Source organism: Phoxinus phoxinus (genome assembly GCF_949152265.1).
Source record: "Phoxinus phoxinus genome assembly, chromosome: 14".
NCBI classification, from domain to species: Eukaryota; Metazoa; Chordata; class Actinopteri; order Cypriniformes; family Leuciscidae; genus Phoxinus; species Phoxinus phoxinus.
In genome coordinates, this window is record NC_136889.1 from 27,927,611 (window position 1) to 27,950,754 (window position 23,144).

A 23,144-nucleotide genomic window follows, 5' to 3' on the forward strand; every position below is an offset into this window, starting at 1 on the left:
TTTGTGTCCGTGAGAAACACGACGTGGCCGACGTGATCTCTGTGCGGCATTGGGTCCATAATGAATAAATAAATGAAAGATAAGAAACTCTGAATAACCAAAGATCTAAATTAATTCATAATCAATATTTATGACTATTTTCTAATAAGAAACACAATCTAAATTTGATTATCACTTGAAACTGGAGTCAGATTAAGCGTAGAGCTAAAGTAATATTCAAACTAAATTCTAATAAATTAAGTGAACTTCACTGGAGCGCTGGAAAGATATACACGCATTATCCCTTCGCCCACACCGTTGGATTCCGTCGTTGGGCCAATGGGTGGTCCTTACATTGGAACACAGTCTCCGGTCCCCCTTCTTAAAAAGAGGGACCACCACCCCAGTCTGCCATCCCAGAGGTACTGTCCCCGACCGCCACGCGATGCTGCAGAGACGTGTCAGCCAAGACAGCCCCACAACATCCAGAGACTTGAGGTACTCAGGGCGGATCTCATCCACCCCCGGTGCCTTGCCACCGAGGAGTTTGTTGACTACCTCGGTGACTTCAGCTTAGGAGATGGACAAGTCAACCTCTGGGCCCTCAGCCTCTGCTTCCTCAATGGAAGACGTGACGGTGGGATTGAGGAGATCCTCGAAGTATTCCTTCCACCGTCCGACGACATCCCCAGTTGAGGTCAACAGCTGCCCACCTCCACTGTAAACAGCGTTGGTGGGGCACTGCTTCCCTCTCCTGAGGCGCCGGACGGTTTGCCAGAATCTCTTCGAGGCCAGCCGGTAGTCCTTCTCCATGGCCTCACCGAACTCCTCCCAGGCCCGAGTTTTTGCCTCCACAACCAGCCGGGCTGCACTCCGCTTGGCCTGCCGGTACCCATCAGCTGCCTCAGGAGTCCCACAAGCCAACCAGGCCCGATAGGACTCCTTCTTTAGCTTGACGGCATCCCTTACTTCCGGTGTCCACCACTGGGTTCCGGGATTGCCGCCTCGACAGGCACCAGAGATCTTACGGCCACAGCACTGAGAGGCTGCGTTGACAATGGAGGTGGAGAACATGGTCCACTCGGACTCAATATCTCCCGCCTCCCTCGGGATCTGGTCGAAGCTCTGCCGGAGGTGGGAGTTGAAGATCTCTCTGGTGGGAGTTGAAGATCTCTCTGACAGGAGACTCGGCCAAACGTTCCCAGCAGACCCTTACAGTACGCTTGGGTCTGCCGAGTCTGTCCAGCTTCCTTCCCCGCCATCGGATCCAACTCACCACCAGGTGGTGATCAGTTGACAGCTCCACCCCTCTCTTCACCCGAGTGTCCAAGACATACGGCCGGAGGTCAGATGAAACGACCACAAAGTCGATCATCGACCTACGGCCTAGGGTGTCCTGATGCCACGTGTACTGATGGACACCCTTATGCTTGAACATGGTGTTCATTATGCACAAACTGTAACTGGCACAGAAGTCCAATAACTGAACACCGCTCGGGTTCAGATCAGGTCATTTTGCATATGGATTCACAAACCTCTGTGTGGATCACCGGGGATGTTTGCTTGGCTAAGTCATTAAGGCAGAAACCTGTCAGTTATTGGCTGAACTGCTTGAGTTCTGTCAGTTATTGGCTGAACGCAGGGCTCCACCGCAGTGTCTGTCAATTTCAGCTCACCCTGTTGCTCCATTGGCAGACTCGGCACCTTTGTCAGAGTACTGTACTTTTGGTGAAAAATAAATGTAGCGAAGTTGAATACTTTATTTTTATTCTACTCAAGTAAGAGTAAAATACCACAATTTAATTATATTCAAGAAAGTAGAAAACATCTACAAATCTACTCAAGTACTGTAACGAAAGTATTTGTAATTAGCTACTTTCCACCTCTGGAAACAAGCGAGAGGGTGTCCACGGTGTCATCCGAGAGACATGAAAGTCTTGAAGACATTATGTTCTGGAGTCATCAGCTCACAAGCTTCAGATACCCGGATGGGTGTTATGTTATTGATAACGGTTGTCATTGGAGAATAACATACCCCAGAATGTTGCGACTGACCAATCCCAATAGGTATAATGTTTACGTCTGAGTTTTATGTCGTTGCTAGTTATCCTGTTTTCCTGCTCTGGTTTATTACATTAAAAGTTTTTGTCATATTCTCCTAAGTCGTGCACTTTTACTACAGGAACGCATGACAGAATACCGGACCTAAGCAAGGATATTTGCGGCATTTTCTTGCCTCTGGTCTTCTAGTCTCCAGCCTCCAAAGAGGATTCCGTCCAGCTCCACCTTGGTCCAAAATATCACAGGCTCCACGTCAGTCTTCTGGCACCCAGGCTCCACCTTGGACAGTCGTCACTGTGGCTGTGCCTTGGCCTCCAGGACCACTGGTGCATCGGGTCTTGCTGGCTCTCCATCTACACCCTGGTCTCCTCTTACGTCGGCTCGATCTCCATCAGCCTTGTTTCTGGTGTCATCAGCCAAACCTCCACCTTGACTCCTCCCTCCTTCGACTCTGCTATGGGCCATCGCCACTCGTTCGAATCAGCTATCGAACTGTTTCAAGCGATTTAAAATGGTCATTTTCGTTGAAACCCGAGCAAAAAACAGCACTTGAAGCCTCCATATCTAAAAAAGATGTGTTTGCTGTCTTACCAACTGGATTCGGAAAAAGTCTGATATACCAGCTTGCCCCGTTGGTGGCTAAACTAATGGGCTTTGCATCCGTCATGTCCTTCATCGCTCTGATTGGTTTTAGATCTATCCAATTGCGCCCAGAGCCATTTGAGCGACGTCCGTTGGTGACGCCCCTGTGGAAATGAATTGTCTATGGAGCTTTGCCAGACCCTAACTCAGTTACAACTGAGAGTGGTCTGGGTTTTCCCAGGCTACATGAAAACATGCAAACCGGCCACATAAGCTCGATAAAACACATAAAACACACAAAAAAAGTATTTACAAGGTAGATGTAAAATAATCTGTATAGGTCAATATAAGCCTTCTCATAAAATTATTTATTATTGTTTTTTGTTAGTGACACATTTGGGCAGAGGAAGTATTCCAAAACTTTCTGAAAAGACAGTATGAGAATTAACTGCACAATTACTAGAAATTTTTACCTTGGATATTATACAATTTGCATGTATAAAAAAAATTGTGGAAAAAAGAGAAAAGTTTCCGAGTTTAACTTTGAACCAATTCTGTAGAATGACTCATATAGCCTATTTGAGCAGGATTTGATTCCAGGTATGACTATGTACTCAAAATGTGCATTTGACTTTAATTTATATTTGGATTATATATAGATATATATTTATTTATTTTGTCCTCACATTCTTTCTTGTGTGACACACCTGAATGAAAGGCTCATTATGCAAGTTTATTATGCGGGGTCATTATGCGGGCCATTGTCTTCTCAGGTGTGAACCACTTACTATACATGATGGTGTTGGATCGTCCACGCCCCTGCGCATATTGCCTTTCCAAACAAAAAGTGTTTTACAAAATGTAAATCAATGTATTGTTTTATGTGAGTGACTAGGCAGGATGATTTTCAGATCATTTTGAAGGAAAAACTCTAGGCGACAACATCCATTACTCAAAAGTATTGTGAACACATATTTACTATATGTTTTGTGGCGTTATTTCAGACACTTTAATTTTTTGTTTTTTTGAATAACCATGCATAAACATTATTCTCTCAAAAATACAAACATGTACATGCATGTTGCTCCCATATTATGGTAGCCCTGTTTGTGATAAATAGAGTGTAATTACACATTTGCCATTAATATGTTTATAAGCAACTGAAAAAAGCACAAATGTCAGGGCATGTCAGAACATCTTAAGGACCCCAAAAACACATTGGTCCCCATAGGGTTAAGTCCTGATTTCCCCTAGTTCTGGGTTCAGTTTTACGTGGCTACTTCTTCTAAATTTTATTGTTCTGGATTATTGGATGAAAGATTTATTTTTTTTGTCATAGTCTCCTGAGTTGTGCGCTTTACTGCAGCAACGCGTGACAAGAAGTTTATGCACATACTGAACATTATTTGTACATACAGATCGGATATACCGCTGCACATTGAGTGGTTCCTTGCCTCCACGTCGTGCATGAAAATTGTGTAGTGCACTCCTAGCCATGGATTATCTCTTACATATTCCACACAATATTCATTTGGTATAGTTGTCCAATCCTGCTGCTGAAGGGCCACTGCTCTGCATTATTTATCTCCAACCCTAATTCAGCACACCTGAAAAGTATAATCGAGATTGTCAATGCCTCTACTTGAAACTTTCAGGCAGGTGTGTTGGAGCAGGTATTGTATTTCCAGTTATGAATACAAAGACAGGCCACAGCAGGTGAACGGGCTAAATATTTACTGTTATTAATAACTCAACACATACAACTAATACTCATAATTATTCTTGTTCTACCCTCTTGTCCTATTTGTATCGTAGTTAGTACTACTTCCTCCTATCGGTCTCAGTAAGTATAGCATTGAATAACAGGACACCACAAGTTTGCCATAATTTAAGCCTTTTTTATATTCTTCAAAATACCTGCATTTATATTCCATTGCAAAAACATAAATTAATAGCATACAGGTTTGGAACAACATGAGGGTGAACAAAAAAATGACAGAACCCTTCAGGGGGATAAAATGAAGATGCTTTAATTAATAGTGGAATCTCTAAAGAAACAACTAAAGAGATGATGCATAAAACTTGGCCTGGAATGAACCATATAACTGCAAAGGGAATATCAATATGAAAGATGGATTATTATTTGACAACTGCAGCCAACCTGCCTGTTCAGCCAAAGTATTTGGCTCCAGAGGCCCAAGTCATTAACGTCTCATGAAGAACCCGGAATAAAGGCATTATCTTTCACTGTTGGAAAATGAATGTCCTACATCAAAGATACATTATCACTTATTTGAGCAAGAAGCAGATCATTTAAGACAAAGAATACCTGCTATTACTGAAGCCATTGTCTGGTCACTTGTGATATCATGGAGACCCTGATTCCTATGAATCCATCATCACAAATACATGGGTCTGCTACATCTTCCACGTCAAAACCCAAGGGAGCCCAAGTAGTGGATTTTTTTTTCTATTGTCTGGGCTTCAGTATCTGTGTGAATTCTGCTTAATGGAATCCTCGGATGGAAATGGACTCTGACAGAAGGATGGGTCAGGTGAAATATTGATAATCACTTTTGTTTTTTTTCTTCACCGAATGGCATGACACACGGCAATTCACATTTTCTATTACCAGCCTCCACCTGGCTCCATTATAGGCAGACAGCAGGTGATTGGATATGTTTCTGAGGTTGAGTAACTACTCTGTTTCTCTCTCACTCAGCCTAAGGAAAAGGGGTTCGAGGAGGCCAGCACAATGTTGAGAGGGCCTAGAAATATCTCTGTTATAAAGAGATGATGGTAAATGGCAGAAAGTAGTAAGGGTAATTTGGTTCTATGTTTTGTTAATTTGCTTAACAAATAAAAACTCACAATCCAATCACCTGTCCATAAGTCAATATTTCATATGAAAATATAAATTAAAGGGGTAGTTGATTATGATTTCACTTTTCTAACTTTAGTTAGTGTGTAATGTTGCTGTTTGAGCATAAACAACATCTGCAAAGTTACAACGCTCAAAGTTCAAAGCAAAGGGAGACATTTTATTTTAAAGGGACACTAAATATCTTTTTAGGTATTTTATTATCTAAAATCAATATTTTTATTCATAAATATGTCCTCAATGGTGTACAAATACCTCGGCCAATTATCTGACTTATCCTTATAAATGAAGAATTTATTATCTTTATATACATGGGACGGGTAGGTCCACGGAGGCTTCCATGTAGTTCCGCCATCTTGCAAAACTATAATAGCAGAGAGGGACAAAAAGTACTAAGCCAACGCGTTTCCACAACGCGTTTTCGTTCAGAGCCAGCTGAAACCAGCAGAAATGCAGGTGCAGAGCAGTGAGGCGCTTGAAACTGCACCGGCAAGTTTAAAAGTCTGGATTGCATTGTTATTATGGACCATACATATGCCGCGCCACAGGAGAAGAAAACATCGTCGCCAAAAAAGTCAAAAAAAGAACATAAAAGGAAACGTGACCGTAGATTACAGAAAACAAGAGTTAATGTAGCTAATGTGGCTAATTTTATATAGCTCTCCTTTTTCAAAAACAACCCATTAGCTCAAGTTGTGAATATTTTGCGTGGGATTTCCCCCTTTCTGGTCAATATCCCTGCCTCTGCTTAATTATTTTTATCCCCGGTGGGGATAAATTTATCCTCCCCTCAAAGTGATCATAGTGCTACTATAGTGGCGAGACGGATCACAAAACTTATCACGGATCCGTGGTTTGATTAAAGTCAATTTTATTTTAAAATGATTACTCACTCACTCTTGAGGGTCTGGCACGAGTGATTTCAATGTAAAGACGCGTTTATGCAAGTCTAGAGGTCCTGCGGCGCGGTGTTTAGCGCGGCGCGGTAGACGCAAGCCTTATTCTACTCCAGTTTGCGCGAATGAGGCAAATTGCTATCACAGATAATGTCTTTTCTATCATTTCACTGTAGCTCAGCATCGCGATGTATGAGTGCAAGCTGTTGTAGCTCTCCCCTCAGTGCCGGGAGCAGCAGCTCATTTGCATTTAAAGGGACAGACACAAAACAGTGCGTTTTTGCTTACCCTCAATTTTAACATGCTATTTAAAAATATCTGTGTGATGTTTTGAGCTAAAACTTTACATACACACTCTGGGTCCCTTATTTAATAAGTCCCAAAGACTAATTTGACATATTCTGAAAAGGACATTATACCACCCCCTTTCACCCCAAAGAAAAGAGTGTAAAATATGTAAAAACGTTCAATCACGAATGTATACAGTAACATCTCACCTGGACTATGGGACTCAAGGAACAGGGGCAGATCACATTTCTCATATATTTGGGTATTTCACATTGACACAGTAGTCAATTGGTACATCAAGCACTGTTCTTCTGCCCATTTCAATTTGCAGTTGTCGTGAGCACTGCAGGTCATTCAGCTGGAGGCCCCTGACAATCACAGGCCCTGGGACATTGGCCCCATCAGCCCAGTCAGAAATCCTTTCTTGGGTTAATCTTCTTTCAACTAACTCAGGCACTGGATACAAACTGATGATTTTGTGCACTGCCCATGAGACACTGAGGTAAAAAAATATTCCACAAACATTAATTTTACTTAAAGCATGCTTCGTGCCTGGAACATACCTAATGAAAATCAATGAAACCACAATGCAAATTCTCCCTTGAAAAGATACAGCATTGCAATCATGTCAAATTATTCTTTTTTTGCTCAGCATCAGTAGTTGGCTTGGCTGATGAACCATTATTGCAGGTATCAGTGTACATTAGCCAGTGTTGCCGTTCATGTTCTCTGCAAAGATGCACTCAATATTGTTCTTATTACTGTAATGAGGCTGTGTGGGCTGAAGAAAGGCCTGGAGTAGAAAGCACTTCCCTGGATGAGGGGAATTCTTCATGCATTTAATCATGAACTACAAAGAACATGTAATTTAGCCGCAAAGACAATACAAGGTTTGATGAATGTTGGACTTAATATATAAAAACATGTACAATATATCATTTCAAAAAGCTAGATGATTGTTTTATATTGCCTCTTTGTATATTAAGAATATCAAAAATCCCTGACGACGACAATATTCACAATTGAAAGAAATTAATAAAATAAATAGATTAATAAAATTAATACTTTTATTCAGCAAGGAGGCATTGAATTAATCAAAAGTGATAGAAAAGATAATGGAGCCTACCCCGAAAGAGTTAGCCTCAAATCTATAGCCTTTGATTCAAGGTCAACTCTAGCACAGGAATTGACTCACTTGTTCACTTATTTTCTAATATCTTTGTATAGTGCATGGCAGTTGAGTGCATTATATCAAGCAAAGAGTAAACAAAATGTAACAAGGAATTCAGTTACTGATGTGTTGCATCAATGAGCTGAAGCTGTCACAGAATCAACTGTCACATACGTTTGTCAAACATAGCTTACTTTAAAAAATAACTGTCATACATTTACATTGTAATTATTTTATAGCGTTAGCTTTGTTTCCATAGTTAAAGCAATGCTAAAGTGTTACCAAATTTAGTTAAAGCAGCACTAGGTTACTTTTCAACCTTAATAATATATTTCCAAGTCTCTTGTGATGGTACATCGACTTACAATAGGTTGAATGACACGTCTGCCATAGCCCGACGGGGTCTGTAGCGTTTTTAATCGTACTTTTAAACTTCGGGTTTCGGGTAGTAACCGGCGAACAAAGAGAACTACAAAATTCGACTGCTTTACGGCATATACGTCACTTCCACCATCACCCCCACTTCCTTAAAAATCGAAACTAGCGTTTGTTTGCCAAATGTTATAGTCATAGCCGAAGCAGACAGAAAAGCAAGAAAGCAAAGGTTTTGTCGGAGGAAAGCAACAAGAGGAAACGAGAAAGTGATCGTATTAAAGGCAGAACGAGGATCAACATTGGGCCAGCGTTTCCTCGCTGGCGTGAGCTGGAGGAGGAGGAGGGGTGCCCGATGTTTTCCAGGGATTATTCTTTTTTTTTTGAGCGACAGTCCCAGAAAATTCCTATTCTTTCCCGGGACACGAATTGTCCCGTTTTTTTGTGAAAATATACTTCTAAAGTAGAATTTCCTGGTTTCAAATTAAACCGTTTCCGTCTACCGCTACTGTGTTTTCTTCATAGTTGTGTACAGTACATCCAATCCTGTGTCCGTAAACGGGTAAAAACCATGGTAAAAACGGGTAAAACAGTGGATTGGCCAATGCCAGGCGTTTACTTTTATTTGATTAGAAGCTCAACTTATCGCCTAGCAACTGCCTGTGCTGTCGGTCGGTCGCGCGCGCGCATCAACACACATCCAAGATGATACAGTGTGAGTTTAGTTGCTAGCTAGCTTTTTAAAAACTGTCTATTTACATCTATTGTGTGAAAAGGGGAGAGAGACGGACGAGGAGGATAACCACTGTCTATGAGGATAACACAACAAAGTCGGATGAGCCACCAGTGTCAAAGAAAATACTATTTACAACCTACAACTCAGACCCCAAAAAATAATAATGATCTGAATGTCCCGGTTTTTCACAAATCAAAGGTGGCAACCCTATGCTCGACCGATGCGGACTTTCAAATATCAAATGAAAGCCTATGTCTAAACGGCGTGTACAAGTTTGATAGGGGCTACATTCTTGCAAGTAAATATATAAGATGTACAAAATAATATTTTAGGATACCTAACATGTCTGTGATATTTGTTTATTTGTCTTGCCTCAAGCTATAATGCAAATCGATTTGTAAAATTTGCAGATTCATCTATAGGTAGCTTGATATTATAATATTGACGATATATGGTTATTATCTACCACTCAAACATTGCATTGAAGTATCATATAGATTCAGTAAAACGGTAACGAATAGACTAGGCTACTATAATGACGCTGGCTTGTAAACGTGAGCATCGCGATCATTTGTCGTTTGAAAAAAAAAAAACCCATGAAATTATATTCATATCATGACATGCTGAAATATATGCCACTGTACCTGGATGGAGACATTTCACACGCGACGCAAGCAGAACACCTGCATGTGAACTCCTACAGTGTTCAGGGCTATCATGGTTGTCAACAAATGCACGTGCATGTATGACAGAGTTTACGACAGTAGTAGAGGACAATACTGTTTCCCAACTGTAGGGGGACCCCGAGAGCAAAAAAAAGAAAAGTAACCTAGTGCTGCTTTAACTTGTTACACTAGTTTGTGTTCATAATAGTGTTGTGTAAAAAAAATAAAATAAAAAAAGTTACAACACATTTTTCTGTAATTAATCACGATATTTTTTTTAACATCTGGGATTAAATGGATTTTGACACCAACATTTTATATGGGACCACCAGTGAAATTTTACAATTCTTGATTACAATTTTTATACCATAATACAATTATTACTCATTATTATTGCATAATTATCAATTATTACTATGAACCACCTTATTAAATAACGTTAAAATATTTTATATTATAAGACTGCTGCAAGTAGCCTATATTTCATTTATAGACTGCATTAGACTGCTGTCACGTTAAGACCTGACGCACATCCAGTTTTTCCAGCTATTTACTTTAATTTAAGACTTTTCAACTCTGAAAAAAAAAAAACGTCTGTGCTTACACGTATAACTCACCAAAAATGTAGATTTTTACATAAGTGTGTGTTTTTGTCCGTTCAAGCATGATAAGATGCAAAAGAGAACACAAACAGAACACTGGTAAAGGAAAAGAAAGCGGATGCTGCATTAATTGCGTTACACAAGTGTTAAACAGAAAATAGCCTATTGAATTAAGAAATGAATGCATTATTTTTGACAGGCCTAGTTCATAATCATTAAATAATCATATAGTTTAAAAAAATTCCAGCAAGAATAAGTGTACATGTGTATTTGTGGCATTGTGAGAAGAGGGTGTGAGTTGAATCAGGTCTTTAGATGAGGGAGGGGACAAAATGCTGCGGGTCCTCCAGGACAGGTTTGAAAACCCCTGCTCTGCGTCTCAATGGCCATACTATCCATCCTAAATGGATTGAAATCTGTGTGTCCCACAGCATAGTCTGTTAAAAAGAATATGCCAGAAGTCCCCAGATGGTCTACTATTTCAGGTGGATCCGTGTGTGGATCCGTGCACACAAACATGAGTAGAAAGTGTTAAACACAACTACAAAACATGGTGGATATGCGTGACCGACGGTGAGAGGTTTAGAAAGGTGTAAGTGACTCATCAAAGTTTAACCTGATAAAAATATATATTTATTTAATGTTATCCATGTTATATTTAATCTGCAATAACAATGCTGTGGACTTTTATAAAGATCCGTTTTTTTCCCCGTTACTTTTGAATGCATCATTATGCATTATTATGAGACTAACAGTAAATGTTGTCATCCAGAAACAGCAGAAGTTCAAACTCTGTACAGTTTATATAATGCTGAATAAATGCAGATGTTGATCAATTGAATGTCCGTTGCTGGTTGCTTGGCATAGGTTACAATTTAAAGATATCGGACGGCATCATGTTTGCCATTATTCTTATTCTTCGAAGATCCATTTTTTTGTGCAATATTCATCAGAAGGTAATTTAACAGAATTGTGGTCTGCAGACTTGAGGCTGATCCAAAAGGTTATTACGATCCAGGCTTCATGTCACCTAGAGTCATAATAATCTAGATTTCAGATAGGGAGTAAGTGTAGAGCAATTTTACATTTTGGCACATTGGATTGCACAGGGAAATGATAACCTGAATCCCAGACTCCAGGGAGTCGTGGCTCCCTGCAGATGTTTTCCAGAGGCGTTTCAGTCAGTGTCCTGTAAAAAAAAATCTCACTCTCTACCTGTATGCACAGCTTGCTATTGTCTTCCACTTGGCCTGCTAAGAGCTGGCAAATATGCAATTAAGCCTGACTGCATACTCCCTTGAATTTCAACCTCCTTCTATCCCCTCCATCAATGCAGCTGCATTTCCACATGGCTTGTCTCCTTGATTAGGAGTCGATGAAAAGAGATGAAGTCTGGGAATTTGAATCCCCGCCCCTCTCTACAAACAGCCCGGCCTTTTTCATTCCTGCAACATTTCCAAATATTTGTGAATGCCTGAGGTATCATGCAGGTCCCACTTTCAAAAAGATTTTCATTATTTGTTCTTAGTTTAGATGGCAGAGTAAAATAAAGTTTAAACAGCGTTCCTCTGATGGCAAGAATCCCTGAACAAAGACAGTACAGACTGTAAACAAAAATTTTATACGGTTTTAATTCACTTCAATCACATCTGTAGAAAAAAAATAATAATTCAGATTACTTTAGGAAATAAAGTTAATATAACCCACTTACAATAGGCATATACATGGGTCAAGCAATAAACATAAAAATACAAGCCATTTCAAAAATATGTCCACAGGTCCTAAACATTGTATATGAGTTAACATGAGACAACAGTAGAATCGTACACATATACATATGTGAAACTCAAAAATTAGAATATCGAGCAAAAGTTCATCTATTTCAGTAATTCAACTTAAAAGGTGAAACTAATATATAGACTCACTACATGCAAAGTGAGATATTTCAAGCCTTTATTTGTTATAATTTTGATGATTATGACTTGCATCTATGAAAACCCTTTCACAATATTCTAATTTTGAATTTGGGGTTTTCATAAGATGTAAGCCATAAAAATTATAACATGTTCGTGTATGTTTGTATACGAATAAAAGCTTAAATTAAATAATAATAATAATTCATTACATATAGCGGCTTTCTGGACACTCAAAGCGCTTTACATAGAAGGGGGGGAATCTCCTCAACCACCACCAATGTGCAGCATCCACCTGGATGATGCGACGGCAGCCATATTGCGCCAGAACGCCCACCACACACCAGCTTACTGGTGGAGAGGAGACAGTGATGAAGCCAATTAGTATATAGGAAGATGATTAGGAGGCCATGATGGACAGAGTCCAAATCAGAGTCCAAATCTGTTAATCATATATAGCAGTGTTTTGTCTGAATAATTAAACCACAAAATGCATACCTCATTTGGTAACACTTTACAATAACTGTACGCTAGTTAAGCAATAGTAAACAGTTAATTAATCATGTATAAAGCATTAATATGCATTAATAAGCAGTTTAAGTACAGCTATAAATGCTTTATACTTGATTTAAAAGCATATCTATAATGTGTTTAATAATTGTATTTTTTCATACTTTTATTAATGATCAATTTATCATTTCTATATGAAGTATTACATTATTTACACACCAGTTGTTTAGGAGTTGTCAGTGGTTCATAAGATCACTTGTAAATGTAAGTAAATGATTAATAAACTATTTAAATGTGCATTCATACATCGTAACATTCAGACATATAGTAATATTTACTTAAGTGTGTTAGTAAATTCTTTATTAACATGTATTTCTACTGTAATTCAGGATTAATTCAGGTAGTTATAAAGCATTTAGTAGTGGTCTTTTTGTGTGTGAGCTCATCTAAAGTGAGGACTATGTATGCCTTGTAAAGCATTTACAAAAGAGATTTAAAGGCTGTTAATATTTCTATGTTCTGTATCACTGTGTTGTGTTTGTTTTACTTTTTTTCTGTTTATAAGAAAAATGAGCCTTTAAATCAGATTTGAAGAAAATTATCGTCGTTTGGACATAAATAAATTACAGCACATAAATAAATTAAGGAGAGTTACATACATATAGTTGCCAACATTTTATCATGTAAGCTTTATGGTACATCTCAAACAAGGGAATTTATAGTAATTTTTAGCGTTAATGTTAATTAGCAAGTCCACAAATGGCTTGGTTATGCAGAGCATTTGCAGCTTATGCGGACCGCGCGCCACTGAATTGATACTGATGATAGGCTATTATTTTGAACTCTATTAATAACTGAATTAGTCTGCTATCAATTGCTCAAGCCAACGTTACAATTTCTAAAATGACGTTTTGGAGTTAGCAAATGAGGCTTGGGATTAGATGCGTAAGAAATTACTCCTACACACAGGAGGACTAGTTTTAAGGACAAAAACCTGACAAATGTCTCGAAATACATAATCTGATCAATGTTTTGAGGTGCGAATAATTAATAAATAATTATAAAGCGGAAGAAGTCGTCAATTATTCCTTACATATATACTTTATCTTAATCACCATATGTTTTATTCTAATGTTATTTGCAAGGTTTATTTCAATATTTAAAAACTTTACGACTAATGTTTTCCTCATGCAGCTCTGGCAGACCATTATTGTAACCTAATATTACCCCTAATATTACCCTAATATACCCCATATATTCAAAATGTAGATCTTGTAATAATTGCAAATTAATTAGGATTACTCTTCTATTTGCATTCTGAAAAAAATCTTAACACAGAGCGCAATGGAATTAAACAGAATACATGGACGTGTGTCGAAACGCTTTTTAAAAATGTGTTAACTAAACCCTTGAACTTAAACGTACCCTAAACTTTAACAATAATCTTGTGCTGCCTTGATAGCACTGCTTTTTCCTTAAGGAAATGCAAATCTAGTTATCATTAATGAGTTAAGCAACTCTCAAGCCACTCTTTAAGTGTAGAACTCAGACAAGATGTGCTCATTTTTGAGGCCAGGTACCTTGTCACTTGCCTTAAGGCTCTGCTGTGTGTGCACTCAGGCTGATTTGGCATGTGTCAGGGCTCATTGTCTGATGAGCCCGTAGCCCCTCTCTTGCGCGCTCTGTCAGCATGCGGCGTGAATCTCTGTCCCATAGCCCCCTACCTCTCTACACTGCACAGACAGGCTACGTGGCCATGACTGGAGGCCTTGCAGGTTTTTGTGGAATGAGAAAATGTAAAAAAGACTGGGTTCAGTGCCACTTTGAGTGCTGTTAACAAGGTGTAGGCCTGTTGGCTCACCCAGTATGCATGCAGCCAAAGCTTGGCAGGCTCTCGCTCTGGTTTGCAGTGATGGAGCGACTGTGTAGTTAGTGAAAATTCTGTCACACGCTTACGAGGCAGTTTATCAGAGCAAGAGGTGATTTTAGTAACGATTTTCTCTTCTCTTTTTTTTTTTACAAATGCAAATGCAGGTTCAGGGGAAGGCCATGACTGACTGCTCAAGGTGTTTAAAGTAGTCTAATGCACCATTATTTCCTTTCATATGCAACTTCAATAATACATTCTGAATTTACATTAGCATACTTATTGACACTGAGATTAAGAAAGCTCTCAGTGGCACTGAGAAATCATAACAGCCTAGAGAAACATGTGGAAAATGAGAACAGACATCATCTCCATATGACAGGGCCCTTGTGTAAAAAAATAATAATACTTTGCTGCTTTTCAATTGAACTTGTGATTTTCAAACAGTTTCAACCTGCATGAGACTGCCTGACTCATCGGGGTTGGGAAGCTGGCACATTTGTTTCATTTACCACATATTTTTAAAGTAATTCACAAAGAGGCTGGTCAGAAAAACAGTTGTTTTTGTTTTTAAAAATGCTGAAAAATAAAAAAATAGAGGTATTAATCAGAAGTATTTTTCCAAAGCAGTGTTGGGACCTTACAGTATTTGTGCACTATTTGTAGTTGAGAGGCCCACTCAACCAAACTTAGTCAGCTGATATTAAAGGAGGTTTTTTTACCCTCACATCCGTCGTTCCAAACCCATGTGCTGTTTTGTCTGTGGAACACGAAAGAAGAATTTTAAAAGGAACTGCAATGACAGTTCTCTGAAAAAGACCAAAGTACTACTAGCCTGTATAACTGCTATATTCTGCATAAGCCTGAGATCACAAGATTTGTGTGGTGAACAGTTGCATGCAGGAACAGACAGAAATAATTTTCCTCACTGCAGCTCAAATCAAATATGATGCTGTCATGTAAGGCTTGACATTTGGTCTTAGGACATGAAATGATTTTCAGTGAATAACCTCGTAAATGTCTGTCATATGGCATCAGAAGACTTGAAGTATTGCATGCAAACTTGTTTTATGTTGCTTATGGTTTCTTTTGCCTTAAATTAACAGAGGTGGTCAGTATTATGAACTGTTGTTGTAGTGAAAAGAGCTGTATGAAGATGTTTCAAAAAAGTTTCCTTCAGTGGCCCTTTAAAACATCTTATCTTGTGGTAAAACTACGTCTACTATTGTTATAGCTTCTGATAGCTTATTTAAATAACATTTTATCGAGTGTATTGCTATCATGTGTCACAGAACGCTCAGCTACGCCTGCCTCTGGTCTCATCCGCTCCCTATCTCCGGAATATTAGAACTGCACTTCCCATCACTCCCTCTTGCCATTATCACTATCCATCCCTGCTTGGCTTACCTATCATCCTCATCACCGCCACCTGTTCCCCATCATCTTCCCTTTTATATGGATTGACCCTTTCATTGTTCCCTTGCGAAGTCTTGTTTTGCATTGCGGACATTACCAAGCGTTTTCCCTGTATTATTCTCTGTACCTTTGATCTCTGCCTGGACTCTGGACTCTGATCCTTTTCTGCCTGCCCCGACTTCAGCCTGTGTTGCACTACGAGTACTGGATATCCCCTTTGATTCTTGCCTCTCATTATATGTCTGCTTACCTGTGTTTCATTGCATGTGCCAATAAATGGATCCAACCGCCTCAGCTGCAGCATTACATCATGTAGGTGTGGTTGTTTTTATATTGGGAGAACAAAGCAAGATAGGTCTCAAAAAATAAAATTGGCATTAGAAAATGAAATAAGGTTTATTCTATAGCAAGACATTTTCAGATAGCTCATAATAGCATTTCAGACAATCTTATAGTTGAAACATTAGAAACAGTGGGCAAAAATATAAAAATGTTATAGGCTATTACATCAGAAGTCAGTGGTTCTCTTGGTCTAAATGAAGAAAATTACTCTATTCATTGAATCTTAGGCCCCATCCACACTACTGCATTTTTGTTTAGAAACGGAGACCTTTTGCTACGTTTGACTACAACGGCAAAAAGGAAGACCTAAAACGGAGAAGTTTAGAAACGCTGCTGACCCCATTTTGCGTTTTGAATCTCCGGAGGGCGTTTTAGTGAAGACGGTCAAAACGAAGGACTTTAGAAACGATGACGCAGAGGCTCACGCTCACGCTGGATGTCATCAGTCATGGCGTATCCTTCCCTGATTTGTCAGCCAACGATCACATGACTCGTCCCCGGAAGAAAACATACAAAAACAGCCTGGACTACGTAACGTTAGTGACTGCAATATGGATAACAAATTTCAAGCGTTACTGACTTTAATGTCTTTGTTAGCAGCTGTTGCACAAGTAAATTCTGCATTTTACAATGCTTTAACTGCCTACATGCGGCGGAGGCAAGCTATTATTCGAGCGATCTGTGACAATTCCCGTGTGCAGCGTCGGTTGTGGGTTAAGCCTGGAAGAACCAGCGCATGGTGGGATAATTTTATCAATGAAGTTGTGCTTCCTGAGGAATGGTGCGCAAGTTTTTGAATGTCCAGATTGGCACTTATAAACCTCAGCGAAAGACTACGTCCGTATACGTGGACGGAGCAACAAAAAAAAATTTAGGGCCCCCGTGAATGTACTAACAAAGGTAGCGTGAACGTTGTAGTACCTGAGTGACATGGGGAGACTTCGGAAAACCGCAAATGCATTTGGACTATCCCGACAAGTTGTTTCAGAAATCATCCGACAGGTCTGTAAGGCCATCGTCATTTGCATGGGTCCAGACTTAAAACACCGAGCACAGAGGCCGAGGTGAAGGATCTTGTTGTGAACTTCTATGTTCAATGCCTGGGGGCAATTGACTGTACACACATCGAAATCAAACAACCCTTAGCAAACTCAACAGACTACATCAACAGAAAGCTTTAACACAAGCTTTGTGTGACCACCAGTATCGTTTCATGGATGTTGTTGTAAAATGGCCGGGGAGTGTGCACGACACGCGCATATTTGCCAACTCGAAACTGTGTGCTGATCTAAAAAATGGGACAATACCCTCCTGCCCCAGAGAGTTAGTGGAAGGTGAAGATGCTGTCCCCATGTTTCTTCTGAGGGATACAGCTTCTCCCCTTATGCCGTACCTCATGAAGGAGTACCCCAAAGGCGGAGTTACTCCACAGGAGCAGTATTACGGCTTATCTCTTTGCAAGGCGCACATGTTGATCGAATGTTCATTCGAACGTTTGAAGGCACGGTTTGCGGCTTTGAGAAGGCCGATGGACATAAACATGAAGGACCTTCCTTTTGTGATATATGCTTGCTTTGTTCTGCACTATTATTGTGAAATGCACAATGAACCTGTAAACGAGCAATGCATAAATTCTGCTCACCAGTACGACAGGGATTTCCAGCCACATATGAGAGATTCTAATGTGAGAGCAGATAACAGTGACAATTAAGGGAAACGAGTGAGACGTGTGTTGAAGACATTTCTTGACTCTTAACTAAAACGGTTATTTTTTAACATTTATAAAAAACAGGTTTCCCAGTACAGTGAAAGTATTCCTTTATTTTTTGCTCTGACTGCCATGTGTTTTTTAAATGTGTATATGGTTATTATTATATGTAACCTAAAAAAAGATGTGATTGAATAAAAAGTACACTTTTTCACTCTAAAATTGAGTATGTGAGTTTGTACACTGATGGAATAGATGTTGTCAACCTCTCTCTCTGGTGTGTGTACCGTATTTTCCGGACTATAAGTCGCATCAGTCAAAAAATGCGTTGTGAAGAGGAAAAAAACATATATAAGTCGCACCGGACTATAAGTCGCATTTATTTAGAAATTTATTTCACAAAATCCAAGACCAAGAACAGACATTTAATCTGGAAAGGCAAGTTTTTCAGCTCCACAATAACACACAGAACAACAGGCTGAATAGGTATCCGGCATGTTAAAGGAGAACTCCAGCGCAAAATGAACCTTTGGTCTAATTACACATTGTTACCTAGTCAACCGTTATCTGAGATTTGTTTTCATGATTATCGAATGTAAATAGTTTTATCTCTAAAAACAGTTTAGCCTATAAAGCTAGTATAACGCTAGTATATGGGGCATAGAGTAATGACAAATACAAATCGCTTGTTAATACCACTAAAAAGGCTCAAAATAGCCCCACACTAACACAGTAGCATAATGAGGGTCCCTACCTTCAAACTGAAGCATTGAGAACTTTGACAGTGTCCAGACAGTTTAATAAGAAGATATTTTATACATACAGTCAACTTCACGTATACAAGCAGAAGCCATCTTTGAAAAACAGACTGGATCAGTCGATCAACGAAACGCCGATCCAAATGCGCTGAACTGTGTAGAATCTCATATGGTCCAGCGCAATTAGATTGGCGTTTCGTTGATTGACTGATCGAGTCTGTTTTTCAAAGATGGCTTCTGCTTGTATACGTGAAGTTGACTGTATGTATAAAATATCTTCTTATTAAACTGTCTGGACACTGTCAAAGTTCTCAATGCTTCGGTTTGAAGGTAGGGACCCTCATTATGCTACCGTGTTAGTGTGGGGCTATTTTGAGCCTTGTTAGTGGTATTAACAAGCGATTTTTATTTGTCATTACTCTATGCCCCATATACTAGCGTTATACTAGCTTTATAGGCTAAACTGTTTTTAGAGATAAAACTATTTACATTCGATAATCATGAAAACAAATCTCAGATAACGGTTGACTAGGTAACAATGTGTAATTAGACCAAAGGTTCATTTTGCGCTGGAGTTCTCATTTAACACACAGGGTTTCCCGCAGCACTTTGAAACTAAGGCGTCCGCCTAAGCAACACACGCCTGCCGCCTTAACTACGTTGTCAAAAAAATTTATATGAGCGATATCCGCCGCGTTACTCTGTCCTGTTTGGAGCTTAGATTCTCTGCCCGAGCCTGATATCTCCCGCCGCTATACTCGGGCCGGGCCCGTGATCTAGAGACGTGCGGAGCGGGACTAGATTTGATGGCCGAGTGCGAGCGCGGGCGGTAGCCTAATATGCACTCACTATGTGTGTGCGGGATGCGGGCAAATAAAACGATTAAATATAAATATCTATGAATAAAACATATAAAAACTAATAAATTGTTATTCATCTGTGGCAGAAAAGCAACAAGAACAACTAAAACAAAATAGAAACGATTTACAGGCCAGAGTTTCTATTTGTAACATGTTTGCAGCGTTGAGTGATGTAGCCAATCACAGACATATGTGTTGATTTCTTGAACGCAATGGCCAATCAGAAGCATTTAAGATAGAATCCCCTTACCGCTCAAAACTGACTTTTTGTTCAGTGCTGAATTCTGCATGCTGGCAAATCCTCTGATTATAAAATATATTATAAAAGATTCATTATGCAATCAGCTTCATTGATAATAACAGAGATGTATGAGATCGTGATGAACTGATGTAAGCTTTTTGCGCGCATTCAATCGGCAAACCATGCACACAGCTGCTTGCTTTTATGTTAAGTTAACAATGGTTTGTGAATGTTAATGCTTTAATAACAAATAATTTATCAGGAGCATTTATGCTGATGTGTATGGCGACACGTAGGCTAACACAAAGTTAAGTTAAGTTGCACAAAGTTAAGTTACACCTTAACTAACACATTGTCTGCGGGAAACCCTACACAATAGCATAAAGAACATATACCTGGGAGGCTGATTAGGCTAAATGAACATAAGCCAGCGAGTCCAACTGGAATCTAAATTAATAATTTAATACATTTGTAATACAACAATATTTAGAATGGATATTTTGCAACTATACAGTAGCAATTATTTTACTACAACCTTGTCAGTTCTATTACAAATTTGTTTAATCCCCTAATAATCAGACACAATTGCACAAAACACACAAATGCTTTACAAACAACCTTTAAAGATCTTCCAATTGTTACAAGAGAATGCGAATGTCATAGACAGAAGTCATTAGACTGATTCAAAATATATAAAATATATTCTCTAATATATATTGTTTTATCACTTTGACCGATTTATTAAAAATAACGGGTTGTGCTGTATGTGGGTATTATTGTCTTTGCATTACTTCATGGCACTAAATATATATCTCTCTTCACATTCAGTTCAGACTGTAACCTCATAAATGTAGATTCAGTCAGCATGGTGTATTTTAGTTCCATTCACAGAAGAATGAAGACCTTCAAGAGCCATTAGAACATCATGAATATCTTTCAATATCTATTATATTTTTGTGACATCTCAAAGAAGAGGAAGCACTCTACCGTAAAATTTTCACATCAATATCCTGAAGATGTAAGCGAGGATGTGTGCTTACAAATATTTATTTTAATATAGTAAAAGTTTGTGAGAAAAAGGTTCTTCCAGCGGCTCTGCACTAAACCAAAATTCTTTATCATTTGCCTGAGCCTCTGTAGCTCATTCTTTCTTTCTTTTACATTTCCGTGCTGAATTAATGCTGCATTTGGAGACATAAAATGCTCGTAAAAAAAATCTATTTCAAGTTCAGTACAGGATGCAGTCCTGAGAGATGAAGAAGCATGGCTAAAATGACATGGATGGAGCCTTTGATACAGTCTTTTTAAATTTCATTAGAGAATTTTTCATCCACTGAAGCTCAGCTCTTTGTCCACTCAGTCCTCTGAGTGACTGTAAATGCACACACAAAGAGAGCGAGTGAAGACTCTTACTAGGTAAAAAGATCACGGCAGGTTGTCTTCTACCTCATTTGTCAAGCAAAGTTCATACAAGCCCTAACAGAAACCCTTCTAATTGCCATGATGAATTTATTTCACCACGCTCGAGCTCTTGACCAAGAGACAAGAGCTAGAAAGGGCAGCTCACTCTCCCTTTTTAAAAATGAATGTAGCCATGCTTGCACATGTCTGAGTACAATCTGCTTTTAGGGATACTACGCGATGAAAGTGCTTTACCAAATGTCATCTGACCTTTCATTACGACACCATTCTTAATTGCATTTAGAATAATTACACCACATAATCACTTTCATTGAGCTGGTGAAAGCTATAATTAGAGTCTGTAATGACACGGTGAATAAAACAGTGGAATCCATACAAACCTGGTGGTGATTATTAGGATGTGTGTGTGTGTGTGTGTGTGTGTGTGTGTGTGTGTGTGTGTGTGTGTGTGTGTGTGTGTGTGTGTGTGTGTGTGTGTGTGTGCGCGTGCTTATCAATGGCCTTTAAAATTCTCTGAGTAAGGGAATCTCGCTTAGTGTTCTGATAATAGAATGATTATTTCACTTCTAATTTAGTTGTTCTTTGCACTTGTATAATAAATATTCTACAATATTGAAATTACATGTACAGGAATGTTTCTACAGAACATAAAGCGAAATCTGAATAATTATGTTAAATTTAATTAAAACTAAATGGCCTTTAATTAATTTTCTGTATTTCAATGTATGTATGTGACAAAATTATTTAAAAAAAGCAAACTACCTGTACAGCTGCAGGTTTCATTCTAATACAAAACAAAACAAAACAACAACAACAAAAAACAGAAAGCTCAGGAAAAAAACACCACAACATAATCAGTTATTAATATTTTGTTGGTTCTCTCTTGTTTTTGCATGGTTTCATACTCTTTTTTTTATTTTATTTTTATGACAGTCTGGCCAAAATAAAATATGTCCACACAATTTGGCAATTTTTCAGTGCGATATCAAAAATAAAACAGATGATTCAATCACAACTGTCTTTAAAAAAAAAATATATATATAAATCATTTATATAAAGGTTGAAGATGCCAGGCATCATCGTGGCCACTACTGTCAGGGCCAATTCCTCAGAGGCATAAAATATAAAATTTATATAAAAAATATAAAAGTACCGGTCAAAAGTTTGGACACATTACAATTTTTTTTATGTTTTTGAAAAAAGTCTCTTATACTCACCAAGCCTGCATTTATTTGATCAAAATACAGAAATAAAAATTGTAATTGGTACATGTCAGTTTGTGTTTGGACTTTCTGTTTGCATTTGTTCAGAATTCCTGCCACTCCTTTGTTTCCATGGTCACCATCTTCATTAGTTCATTTGGTTCAGCTGTGTGTTGTTAATTCTCTTGTTAAGGTCCTTTGTTTGTCTCATGCGTATACCCTGTATTTTACCTGTGCTACTAGCTCACAGGGATTTGATTCTCGGCCATTTGGAATGCCTGGGTCTCACTATCAATGTAACCAAGAGCAAACTGACCCCCAGCCAGAGCATGGTCTTTCTGGGCACAGTTTTAGACTCTGGAACGATGACAACGCAGCTCACATGAGAGCGCTTTTCGCGCCTAAAGACATTTCAGAAACTTCTCGGTCTCATGGCAGCAGCGTTGTCAGTACTCCATATGGGATTACTGCGCATGTGTAACGGGTGTGATAGAAGATGTTACCATTTATGATGTTACCATATAATTCATGGAAAACGCCACCCCCCCCCCCCCCCCCTATTTTTTTAATAAGAACACTAACAGTTAGGAATCAGTTCGCCGACACACCAGCAGATGGTGCTGGAGCGCTCCTGTGAAGTATATGATTGAGACTAGCTTCCTCTCGGGTGCG